At 41.3% G+C, this 7494-nt stretch overlaps 1 protein-coding gene across 1 annotated transcript in view; it reads right to left on the minus strand.

Moving 5' to 3' along the window:
* Positions 1-7494, minus strand: part of prkd2 (protein kinase D2) — a 33233-nt gene that overhangs the window by 15240 nt on the left and 10499 nt on the right. The window lies entirely within an intron of this gene.

Below are 7494 nucleotides of genomic sequence, written 5' to 3' on the forward strand. Positions count from 1 at the left end.
CACACACACACACACACACACACACACACACACACACACACACACACACACACACACACACACACACACACACACACACACACACACACACACACACACACACACACACACACACACACACACACACACACACACACACACACACACATTGATGCAACAGCTTCAGTGTCATCCAACCAAAGCTCTGCTGCAGTTTATAGAAATGCAGCGAATGTAGGTAGTTACTCATCAACAAAGCAGATATCAAGCTTGTCTTTTAGTTCGATGACTGACTGATGGAATTATTCTCACGAAGGGGTATTGATGCAACCTTAGAGATGTTATTTGCTCCTTAGTTTTACTTCTTGTAAGGATGCAAAATGGCTCAAATAAGAATGACTTTAACAGCCTGTAAGGTTATGAATTCACACAGGGAGTATGATATTTAGGTTGTAATGCCAACTGCTCTGTCATCTATTCCGGGGTGTTGCTGGTGGTTTCTTTGACATTAACACGTTGACGTGTTTTTCCACCACATAAGTGGAAACTCCACAAGATCCATGAACTTACAAAGAAAGGACTTTTTCTGGCCCTGGAGGCCTCAACTCCACTGCTATAGTGATTGAGTTTCTGCATCAGTACCATTCTACACACCATAATAAACCATTATTTTACACAGTAAGTAGTTGTAGTGCCAGTAGCATTAGCAGCACTTCCTTTTGTAGTATTGTGATTAGTACTACTCGGTACTAGTACTAATAATGTTGTATGTTTCCTCCACGACACAGGAAACTGCAACCTCGAGAATGTGGTCTATAGCTCTTCAAAAAGGTGTAAAGCAGCATAGCTAAACATATGATGTTGGTACAATGAGGAAGAATAGCAGCATGTTAAATATAAGGCAGTTACCACAGTCACAGAAAACACACACACACACACACACACACACACACGAGAACAAAAAAAAAATGCAATATCACCTATTTATTCAGTGCAAGCGGTGGTTTATGAGCCACCCAACCACTTCATCAAGACTTCCCACGACATGGTCCACATTGAATTATCGGATCATTGCATATAAAGAACAAAAGTGATCACATCTTGGTACAATAGTACGTCAGAATGAATGAATGAATGAATGGTCAGTTGTATGTCCCTGTGGTAGTTGAGACTGAAATAGAGTCAAAAATAAAGTTTTGCAGTTTTTTTTAATAGTGCGGTGTAGATCGACTGGTGGACTGAGATGATACAGAACGACAGGAGCTGGATTTGTGTTTACACGGTGTACTGTGTTACAGAAATACCGCATTCCTGCAGAATCAAACATGCCAAAGTTCAACGATGAAAGCCGATGATGGACAACTGAGAATCTGCGTGGATAAAATACAAAAACATGCCGTGTGTGACACTTCACGCTCCGCTCTGTAAACAGTGTGACCTCTATGTCCCTACATGGTCCTCCACGCCGATGTGTTTCTGCAACAGAAAGCTGGTTATCACAACAGGAACCTGATCCGGCCAATTTCATAGTCAAGGGGAAACACGCTGCATCCCTTCAAACAACAGACATTGTTTAAACATCCACGTCTTACTGTGCAACAAATCACACAGCCTCCTGCGCACGCGTGTGTGTGACTCATGCCGGAGTGTTGTGATGCACCTGCACTTCACTGTGCATCCCTCTCCTTAAGACAGAAACCCTAACTGTTGGCCCATAACTCCCTCTATCCTTGTTAACATGTCAGGCACGGGACTTGGAAAGAACCACCTTTCTGAAAGCTGCGAGGTGTTTGATGAGGGTTTGACGTGGCAAGGGGCATGTAAAGACATCATCAATCTGACCTCGTTAGCTCCCGACAACACAGGGATTTTCCCTTTTGTGCTGACGGTGTTGGCGATGGAACAAATGTGATGCTGGCCCGGCGTTCTATTTTTAACCCCAGTGAGGTCACACACTATTGAAGAGATGGAGCAGATGACAAAAATGGTAGCCATACCTGCCCCCCCCCCCTCTCCCTCAGTCACCTGTAGAGTCTGTGCTCATGCTGGCTTTAAGAAGAAAGAAAGAAAGAATCGGACATGTTGTCTTAACAACACTCACACATTGAATCACAGCAGTGAATGACAGGTCTGTGCCAGGAGCACATGGAATTACAATGACGTCAGCTAAGCGTTGGGCTTGGCAGACACAAAGAAGGAAAACACAATGAGGATGAATCAACACAGAAAGTGTGTGCATAAGGAAGGACAACTGAAAAGCTGCATGACGTTCACCATGCCCTCGTGATGTCACAAACCATAACTTATTCACTTACTTAATAGTTTTGATTGTTTTAGTTTGCGCGTCAGAGGTGGATGTTCTAAGTCTTCCTGTTTATTCTGTCCTTTTATCTCCATTAACTTTCCTTCCATAGACACAAGAGACAAAGTGTATATTTGACTACATGTGGCAAGCGGTACAAAGCTAGTTGAGAGCTTTTGAAGCAGAATGTAGTTCATCAGTGGAAATAATACAAATCATGATGTTTGCAAGGAGACATTAAAAGCTACATGCAAACACTTCTTTCCTCCTGGAGTTGAAAAATGTAGTTAGCCTGTGTGAGTTAGAACAAGAGACACAGGAGGGACTGTTTAAAAGAGTCGACCACGGGGACAACTATTGGGTATATGATGGCATTTTCATTTATTGGATCAGGCTAAAAAAAAATTGAGCGTTCAGGTTTGTGTGGCTTTCAGACTTTTGCCAGTCTGCATGGTAACAGCCCAATGACTTTCCTCATATACAAGCATTGCATATATATATGTATGTATATATAAAGTGTTTTTGCATTTAGCAAACGTTTCCATGTGTTCTTAATGATAAGCACAACTACTGCACTGTATACCTTGCCTTTATGTTTTTCCATGACTCATGCTTTCTGCGTTTGTTTGTGTGTGTGTGTGTGTGTGTGTGTGTGTGTGGCTACATAATCAGGTTTGCATTCCTCACCTGCTAGTTTCTACATACCAGAGATATCTGTATAAACCTGTGTGACTGGAGGCGGGAGTGTATCCCAGTCTCACCAACAAACATAAGAAATCACAAAATGATATAAAAACATGACCCAAACAGCCATGGCTGAACAAACACAACACAACATGCAACAGCGACAATGTGCATACAGAAATGGATTCCTACATAAAACACACACAAAAAAAAAACAGCAAGCTCATGACCTGAAGAAATACAGCCTGGGTTCAACACACATACACACTATGCACACACTATAATAAAACAAACACATGGCAAATTTGACATGTTTCCTGCATAACACAAAGAACCTTTTAACCCTGCATGCACAAAAGAAAGTGTGTGTGTGTGTGCGTGCAGCTACTAAGTGGAAGGGGCTTAGTCTCATGCAGGAGCAAAGGGACAAAGAGTCATTCTGCTCCAAGCATCAAGGAGGACGGTGAGGTAACATGAGAGCCATGACCAGGCATGAGAGAGGGGTCTGAGGATAAAGGACACATGCAGCGCTATTCTGAACCGGCCTTTTATCGGTAGTAGCTCGCGTCTCCATCAGCCCCCACCCATCCTCGTCCACCTCACTGTCTTTCCTTGGCTCGCTCTGAGCAGGTAAGCCGATAGGAACCTTGGATTCAATCCACTCTGTGCAATGAACAAGTCATTGATTCATGACCAGAGGGAGAGACAGAACACAGGCCTTCATAAGAGAAGAGACAGCAAGTCTGAGAGACAAAGAGAAAATAAAGAAGGATGGGAACAGAATGAGCAATAAAATGAGAATGCTGATGCTTGTACTGCTTTGCGATTCAACAGCACAATCTTCTATTAAGTATTACTAGGTAAACCTGCACTGCAGTCGAGTCAGGAAAGACGGTTTGAGTGGACATTGTATACTATTGGTTGGAAGCCCTGAAGTATGGTTGCTGATCAATAAGGGAAACATTATGGACCAAGTAGTTAAAACTGGTACATTCATATTTTCTGAAGTGATATTAGCCATCTTTCAATCTCAAGTATCGTAAAAAATCTTCAGTTAGTTTCCAAAAAGTGAAAAAAGAAAATCAAAACCAATGTGTTTCCGTAATCTACGGTTACAGAAACAGTGAGGAAGACACAATAGATCAATAGGTTTTTCGCTGGTGGAGCAATATTGCAACGTATGGTACGCCTACACTAAAGGATATAACTAACCCTACACTAAAGGATATAACTCTAACCCTACACCAAAGGATATAACTCTAACCCTACACCAAAGGATATAACTCTAACCCTACACTAAAGGATATAACTCTAACCCTACACTAAAGGATATAACTCTAACCCTACACCAAAGGATATAACTCTAACCCTACACCAAAGGATATAACTCTAACCCTACACTAAAGGATATAACTCTAACCCTACACTAAAGGATATAACTCTAACCCTACACTAAAGGCTATAACTCTAACCCTACACTAAAGGATATAACTCTAACCCTACACTAAAGGATATAACTCTAACCCTACACTAAAGGATATAACTCTAACCCTACACTAAAGGATATAACTCTAACCCTACACTAAAGGCTATAACTCTAACCCTACACTAAAGGATATAACTCTAACCCTACACCAAAGGATATAACTCTAACCCTACACTAAAGGATATAACTCTAACCCTACACTAAAGGATATAACTCTAACCCTACACCAAAGGATATAACTCTAACCCTACACTAAAGGATATAACTCTAACCCTACACTAAAGGATATAACTCTAACCCTAAGAAGAATAGGTGAAAGCAGGCCCCTTATTAACATAATTCATTCCCAAAAGAAAGTTTCCATTATTTATTTCCTTCACGTGTTCTCTCTATCAGTTTAACAACTTTCACTGTGGTTAAGCAGAAACACCTTGAGCTTAATGTTGTGTGACTTCTTAATGCTTAATATACAGGTACTTACTGAAGCAAAGAAACTCACGAAGGGAATTAAGGAACAGATAAAGTCCGAATTCCTCTTAACGGGGCCATAAACTGGTTAGATCGAATACCACAAACTAGCTTAGCCTGTTGTTACGTGTACCTTAAAAGGAATACTTCACCCTTAAAATGCCCATTTGTATATAAAGTACTTACTAACGGTTACCTTGAGTTCTTCAAGAAAACCTGAAGAAGAAAACAGCAAAACTATACCAACATCTGTTTACAAAGTCTAACACAACTCATCCAGCCATATGCTCAGTACTTCCCACACACACACACATGCATTTTCACCAAATTCTTACAATTAAAAACACTTCTGCCACTACTGCCTCATGCCCTGCGCAGGAGCGCTGCAAGTCTGTGCAAAAGACGGTAGTGGCGTACGAGTTTTTGGCAAAATTGCATGAGTTTGTGGAGTACTATGCATACGGCTGGATGAATGAGACTTGGATTATACTGCACGGGTTGTGTCACTCTGTAAATGGATGTTATGATGTTGTTGAACCAGGCCTCCGTTCACTTCTATTCATCAATGATTTACTCCATTTCTGGATTCTGGGTTCACCAAAGTTTTCTTCAGGAATTCAAACACGTGATGAGTAATTGATATACAAACGGTCATTTTAAGGGTGAACTTTTCCTTTCATTGTCGTCTCCAATCATGTTGAAATGAGGAAAGAGGTGCGGCCTAACTTCTCTGTATGACTGCTTACGATCAAATGGAACAACAACACCACCAACAATCAAATGGTATAAACTGAGAATGACTAATGTAAACAAACACGCGTGCTACAGAGGCCTGTGGTGACATCTTCCTACATTACTAGACTGTATTCAAATCATATTAGAGAACAGTTAATACCTCACTAATCGGCTCTTTGCTCTGCCCTTCATCCCTTTAGTGCAAAAGTTAATAATCCTCTAATATTCCTTTGATAGATTGTCAAAATCCTTTGATAGATTGTCAAAATCTAGAATCTAGATTCCTTTGATAGATTGTCAAAATCGACCGAAAGGAGTTCTCCAGAGTGACCGTAAAGAAAAGAACCACACAGGCTCAGGGCCACGAGGAGCCAAGAGTGCTATTGACACACAAACACTTCAAGCTGCATGTTGAGGGCCACAATAGGCACATTACTGCACGCTGAGTCATCCCCTTTTCCTTTATGCCTGTTCCCCTCTTCTCTCCACGTGCTGTTCTTTCTCTCCCTTTAGGCTTTAGATCCTAATTGAAAGAAAGTAGGGGGAGAAAACGCTGCAGGCTGAACTCAAATCGTATGAAAAGCTGAGTTGCTGTCGCTTCAACTCTAACCAAACGCTGGTTCTCTTGAACATTATAATTGTAGACCCACTAAACTATACTGTAGCGTGTGTTTTGCTCTGCAGAAATACTGTAGGAACACAGAAACGTGCAGAAGAGCCACCATCGTATCAGCATTACGCATAACTGCAACCACATCTACATGATTGAGCATTAAAGGTGCTCAACACTTGATGGACCGGCTGTCAATGTAGCCGACTTGACAACTTTCTCACTAGATTTAGCGACTTTTAGAGCTAGTGCTACTAGCTGCTTTCATTTGAAAAGAGTTGTGAACACTGGGCTGGGATTTTGGGTTGGGTCATTTTAAATATCTAGCATCATAACAGGCTAGATGTTTCTCCACATTTCTAGTCTTTGGGCGAAGCTTCTGGCACTAGTTTATTTAACAGACAAACACGAGAGTGGTCTCAATCTTCTTATCCAACTCTCGGCAAGAAAGCAAAACAGCATTTTCCAAAATATCTCTTACTATAGCTTTAAGGCATGAAACAGTGGTGAGAGTATAAGCTGTGTTTGAAAACGAATCATTATTTTGTATGTAAAGGAATTGTGATTATAACATAACAGATTTAAAGTCACAATGGTGAACCCCATGTTGAGAATTAAAGGCCTCACTGATGGAGACAAACTATTTTCCAGTTTCTTCTTCCAGTCTTCAATATTGATGTCATGTGTTTATCTACTGAGGCAAGTCTGTGGTTTTGCACATTTCCCCTCATAACTGACCAACCTGCATGCACAGGCACCTCACCATGTGTCTGGGTCATACCAACACACACACACACACACACACACTAATGCCCCTGACTAACCCAACCCACCCTGTTAACCCTCACACTGAGCCCATTGTCTGCAGTCTGCCCAAGAACTCCTTCTCAAACACACATTTCACACACCTGACACTACAGCAGCAAATACTTTTATGCCGCGTAGCAATGCAGCTCTCCTGTGAGATCGTGCAAGAAATCTTACTGTGCTTTAATATCTGTCTCTCTTTGAATTTTTTTGTCCTCTGCTACCATCTACTACAACTTTTAACTTCACTTAACGACAAAAGAACCAAAAGTGTGACACTTATAATTTACTCAGTTTTGAGCTACAATCGCAGTCACGAACAAGATCGTCCTCGCCAACCTCAGTCTCTCTCTCTGTGTAATGAAATGAAATGTATGTGTGTGCGTGTGCGTGTGTGTGTGTTCTCTCCAACTGGTACAAACT

This window comes from Anarhichas minor, unplaced genomic scaffold (assembly GCF_050575085.1).
Source record: "Anarhichas minor isolate MPS153535 unplaced genomic scaffold, ASM5057508v1 ptg000026l, whole genome shotgun sequence".
In the NCBI taxonomy this organism is placed as follows: Eukaryota; Metazoa; Chordata; class Actinopteri; order Perciformes; family Anarhichadidae; genus Anarhichas; species Anarhichas minor.